At 46.3% G+C, this 6,131-nt stretch overlaps 1 non-coding gene across 1 annotated transcript; it reads right to left on the reverse strand.

Annotated features, from left to right (window-relative positions):
* Positions 1–6,030: 6,030 nt before the first annotated feature.
* On the reverse strand, positions 6,031–6,131 carry LOC122707091. The gene has a single exon (XR_006344616.1). It is a non-coding gene; the product is annotated as a U6 spliceosomal RNA (small nuclear RNA).

Below are 6,131 nucleotides of genomic sequence, written 5' to 3' on the forward strand. Positions count from 1 at the left end.
CCCCACTCCTTACTGGTTTGTCTTCCTCTAATACTTTTCACTTGTCTTCTATGATTCCCAACAGCAGGCCAACATTCTGCAAGTGTTTGTTCAAGTTCAGTGCTGTCTGGTGAACTCTGTCTCCCTTAGCCTTTTTTTTCTCCTTTAAATATTTATTTATTTGGTGGCTCCAGGTCTTAGTTGCAGCATGGGGGGGTCCTCACTGAGGCATGCAGGATCTAGTTCCCTGACCAAGGATTGAACCTGGGCCCCCTGCATTGGGAGCTCAGAGTCTTAGCCACTGGAACACCAAGGAAGTCCCTGCCTTCTCTCAGTCTTTGGTGGTTTCCCAGTCTTTTGTGGGAATAGGAAAGAGTTAGGCAGCTCAGAGTCTCTCCACCAGTCCTGTACTCATTACACTGAATGTAACTCTGGGGTGTGCATGTGGAGAATAAGGAAGACAATACATCTAGTAATTACAGTGAACATTTATTTAATCTGTAAAAGCACTCTGCATGCATTATCTCATTTAATCCTCACAGCAACTCCATGAGCTGAGTAGTAGTAGTATTCCTAATTTACAGATAAAGACATGAAGGCTCAAAGTGGTTCAACGAGGCCACACAGTTGGTCAGAAGAGAGCCACACAGTCCTACCGAGACGCTCCTTTGGCTCCTTAGGTGTTCCTGTCCGAGGAACTGAACACCCAGGGGAGCCACTGAAAACCCTTGAGGATCATGAGAAGTGATCCCTCATGCATTCACAGAAAGCCTAGAGAGATGGCCTCATCCTCCAGACATTCTCAGAGTAAAAAGCCCTCTCAGAAATTAGGGCAGAGTTCTACAAACTCACTTCTCACTCTGCTTCTTCCACTTGTGAGTAAAGAGACAGTAGAGAGTCTGTGACGGAGATGATGTGCCTTCCAGCAAGTCACTTAACCTCTCTGTGCCCCATTTAAATGGAGAATACAATGACATTTACCTCATGGAGTTGTGAAATGAAATGTTAATATGTATGTGGTTCTCAGGAGGGTGCTTGGTTCCTTGGCACTTAGTAAGCACCAACTGTGGCTGTTATTACATTACTAATATCTGCAGTCCAATCATCCAGTCACTCCACCTGAGTTTCGGTGTGTCTGGCCACCTCATTGTCTCCTCATGTGCCTTCGGAGTTAAGTTCCTGTTTCAAAAGCCAGAGGGAGGCAGGAAGGTGGGCAGACCCAGGAAGTCACGGAAGGGATGGGGTTGGGTGAGCTGAAAAGGCAGTAAGTCATCAGGTGACGGAAATCTTCCCCTTTAGCTCACTGTGTGCAGTGAGGGCACCCCTGGGTGATGGCTGGGGCCCAGGATGTGCGTGGGTCCCATTCCCACAATGGTACCAGGAGGGCTGAATCAGACAGCATTGTTTAAATATGGCGGCTACCAATCATTTGGTGAACTGATCTGAATAATTCTATGTACTGTCTCTCAATATTCTGAATTTATGACTGTGGTTTTCTTTTTCTTCTCTCTCCCACCCCCCACCCCCGAATCCACTGAACTTGGCCTCTGGGAAGCATGGGAATTATAGGGAATCATAGTGTGCTGGGACCAATGTGATACTATTCACTGAGCTCTGGGAGCATCTGAAAGAAGTATTAATGATAGGAGATCCTTCCATGTCAAACAGGGCCAAGGGAAAATCTACTAGGCTGGCTTGAAGAAGTTTAGCCTCATCTGATTAGTGACACTAACTCTTCCAAGTCAAGAAACAGGAAGTTAGTTGCCAAAGTAGACAGGACAACGCTCTTTTTGGAGACTTCAGCAATGGACAGCGACCCCTGGCACCCCCCCAATGCCCTGCCACTGCAGCGCCTCTCTTGCTAATTCTTACGCAGCACCCTGGGACTTCACATCTCATCAGGGGTGGGCGTGGGGGTTGAGGGTCGGGGATGTCTCCCAAAATGACCCAGGGTTTGGGGAAGTGGAAGACTTGGATGAAAAAGGCTCTGACTGCATCCCATGCATGCATGCTAAGTTACTTCAGTCGTGTCCAACTCTGTGACCCCATGGACTGTAGTCTGCCAGGCTCCTCTGTCCATGGGATTCTTAGGGCAAGGATATTGGAGTGGGTTGCCATGTCCTCTTCCAGGGGATCTCCCTTACCCAGAGATCAAACCCAAATCTCTTATGTCTCCTCCCCTGGCAGGCAGGTTCTTTACTACCAGAGCCACCAGGGAAGTCCCTGACTGCATACCAGGCAGTATTATCTCCTTCCCTCTGCAGACGCAAGCCTAGAGAGATAAGACAGCAAATCACTCCGGATTCTTGGTTGCAAACAACAGGATCCACTCTGGCCAGCTTAAACAGAAAAGGCTTAAGATACCTCTAAGAATCTCTTCTCTGATAGATAAGCTTGTAAAGAATCTGACTGCAATGCAGGAGGCTCCAGTTCAATTCCTGAGTCGGGAAGATCCACTGGAGAAAGGATACGCTACCCACACCAGTATTCTTGGGCTTCCCTGATGGCTCAGCTGGTAAAGAATCTGCCTGCAATGCGGGAGACCTGAGTTCAATCCCTGGGTTAGGGATACGTCTACCCGCTCCAGTATTCCGGCCTGGAGAATTCCATGGACTGTATAGTCCATGGGGTCACAAAAAGTCAGACATGACTGACTGCCTTTCACTTTCAACAATCTCTGTGAAGGCATGAGGCTAGGTTTGGCAGCTGTGAGAAGGCAGAGCTGCTGTAAGGAGATACCATTGCTACCTTGACTGAGTGTGGGCCAGGTGCAACCCCTGGCAGGACTGACGCTGGGCTCACACTCTGCTGCTGCCACCTCTGGAAGCAGGAGACTTCCAGACCACCCACGCCAAACTGGGTGGGGCTCAATTCCCAAACAGGCAGGCTCTGAGGTTGCATCTGATTGGTGGACACCAGGTCACATGGTGGGCCCTAACTGCAAAGGAAGCTGGGAAAGTGCGACTGGGGTTTCTACTTCAGTGGAGGCGCAGAGTGAAAGGGGGATGGACTTTCTAAACATAAGAAGAGTGTTTGGGGGTGCAGGAAGAATGACGAACGTTCACATGTAATCAGGAACTTTAAAAAGCACAAGACTAACAATCCTTCAGAGGTAACCATACTGCTTTGAGAGAGATCTTGGAGCTCTGACATGCTACGTGGGTGTGAACCCACCCTACACGCCCTCAAATTCTTGCCCTGCCCCAGGAGTCCACAGCATAAGGGTGGATGCCCCTCCTCACCCGGGGCCTTCTTCCCTATGTATCTCGGGAGCAATGGTTTAATCCTTGCTGCTTTTATGGTTGGTTGGGCCTTCTTAGGCAAACTCAAATGCCTTCAAGGGCCAGGCAGGTAAACAAACTTATGAAGTGAGCAGTGGGAAGGGCAGGGAGCTGGCAGGAGAGGAACTGAAAGAATTGCCACTGTCTTGTTTAGTTGAATTTCTTTCACTCCCCCAAGATGACTTTAGACGGGTTGTTCAAACCAGACTCCAATAGAAGACTAAGAGTTGAATTTGGTTGTTTTGGGTCTTAAGTATCTTTAATCTAGAAGAAACACCAGGCTGCTTGTTTTGTTGTGTTTGTGCGTTTCTACTGACAATGATTTGAAGAAGCCATACCAGTGTCTTGTTGACTGTCTAAATATACGTGCTGTTTCCTTGTGATGTCACTCTGTTTCCTTAATCCTTGCATATTCTGAAAACTGAAAGTTAGAGCTAAAGGCCTGAGTAAATTTGGCAAGAATATATCCAGGTGATGCTGACTCTGCCTAATTCATCACCTCAGAAAGCAGGGGATAATATCCTATTAGTAGTGATGAAATGGAATAAGACCTTATGGTCCTTGCCACCACCCCCACCCCCTGCCCCAACCATGACCTCTGTCTGCCTTTTGTCTGTGAAAAACTTTAGTCAAAGAATAAGTTTAATCAGAGCAATGAGACATGTGGATACAAAGGAAAACAGTCAAAGGAGACTAAATAATAGTAATGTAGTCATTAAGCATAGTCAAGCCCTTTTGTTCTTTCTCAAGGGCTATAGATAATATTCTGAGCCACAGCCTGCGAGCTGTCTTATAAACACTAAAACACCAGGTGGAAAAAGTTAGTGACATGATGACCAGACTGTACCCACGACTCGAGCTGCCACAATTCTGAAAATTGGCTTCAAAGAAATGGAAACAAACGAACCCTAGAACTGAAGATTAACTGTAGCTAAAACAATCAAGATGATGCTGGTCAGATCACTGATGACCAGTTTGAAGATGACTGTCAGGGCTGACTGCTCCTTCTGTCTCTAAAAGCTCTTGCCCCACTGGTTGCCATCGTGTGTGGGGGAATTGGCCTTTGGACAGACATCCACCCTCCCAAGTTGGTGGCATCTGAGATAAAGCAAACTTTCTTTTCCACCAACCTGGCCTGTTTATTGGCTTTCAAGTGGCGAGCAGGCAGCCCCACACACTCTTTCAGTAACAGTGATGTTAGATGAAGGACTAGGTTTAGAAGGCCCCTGCCATTGTAACTTTATATTTTCTTCCTTAGAAAAATCATTTCCCCAAGAAAGCTTTTATCTAATGATTTTAGCATCCATTGACTCTCCTTTCCTGAATTAATTATTTCAGTAGGGATTGCAAGAGGATGTTTTTCTAATGCTATAATTTCTTTGATATTTATTAGCTGGCATTCCTGGTAGCTCAGCTGGTAAAGAATCTGCCTGCAATGCAGGAGACCCCGGTTCAATCCCTGGGTTGGGACGATCCCTTGGAGAATGGATAGGCTACCCACTCCAGTATTCTTGGGCTTTCCCAGTGGCTCAGTGAGTAAGGAATCCACGTGAAATGTGGGAGACTGGGGTTCAATTCCTGGGTTGGGAAGATCCCCTGAAGGAGGGCATGGCAACCTACTCCAGTTTTCTTGCCTGGAGAATCCCCATGGACAGAGGAGCCTGGCAGGTTGCAGTCCATGGGGTCACAAAGAGTCTGACATGACTGAGTGACTAAGCACACAGCACATTCTTCTGTAAATAAGAATTTTCTTAATCAACTTGAACTATTTGGTTATCCTGAAACGGGAACTACTGGTTCCTACTAGACTGCATTGTCAAGAACCACATCACAGGCTTCCAAGAGATTATCTCTGAGTGATTATTTCAATTGATTCAATTTGCTTATCTAAATCTTCTATGATAAGCAAATATCACTTTTTAATAAGAAATGATATTTAAGGAAAGAAATCAGGATAAATACACAAGGACACTGAAAAAGCTAGCCATACTAGGTAAGAAAATAAGAACTGGACTGACCCAGGACCATGCCTTTAAAGTCAGAACTACTTAGACAGGAGGATACCAGGCCTGTAGGTACTTGCAAAGATGTTACACATCTATTCATCAGCCCTGATTCTCGAAGTATTCTCTGTCATCCTCATCATTCACAGCTACCACACTAATCATAGGGTGGGGATGGGCAGGATGGGGTGACCAGGAAGGATGCCATAGGTACTTAGCTGAAAGAGTCAAGTCATCTTTGTCTTTGAGAGCCTTTAGATCATCTGGTTCCATCCAAGAAGAGGGCCTTTCCCAGCTATTGCTACCCCACTCTAACCCCTGCCAGTTCTGGCAAGAACTACCCAGGCTGATGCCATTGTTCCTAGGTCAACTGAGCAGTCACCCAATCTAGTAGTAAAGTCAGCAGGCCAGGGGTCAGGATGGTGCCCCAGTGACTTGTGGTTTTCAGCATGTAAGTCTTGCACATCATTTGTTACATTTATCCTTAAGTAATTTCTGTTTTGTTGTTGCTGTAAATTGGATTGCTTTTTCAATTATCTACTGCTAAAAAATATGGAGGGGTTTCCCTGCTGGCTCAGCGGTAAAGAATCTGCCTGCCAATGCAGGAGAAGCAGGTTTGATCCCTGGGTCAGGAAGATCCCCTGGAGTAGGAAATGGCAACTCACTCCATTATTCTTGCCTGAAAAGTCCCATGGACAGAGGAGCCTGGCAGGTTACAGCCCATGGGGTTGCAAAGAGTTGGACACAACTGAGTGACGAAAACAACAAAAAATATGGACTGTTTCACAAATTTGCACGTCATCCTTGAACAAGGAAGAGGATAATCTTCTGTATTATTATAGTTTTGGTATTGAGTAAGTGAGTGAGT

The sequence above is a fragment of the Cervus elaphus genome, chromosome 13, assembly GCF_910594005.1.
Source record: "Cervus elaphus chromosome 13, mCerEla1.1, whole genome shotgun sequence".
Taxonomy (NCBI): Eukaryota; Metazoa; Chordata; class Mammalia; order Artiodactyla; family Cervidae; genus Cervus; species Cervus elaphus.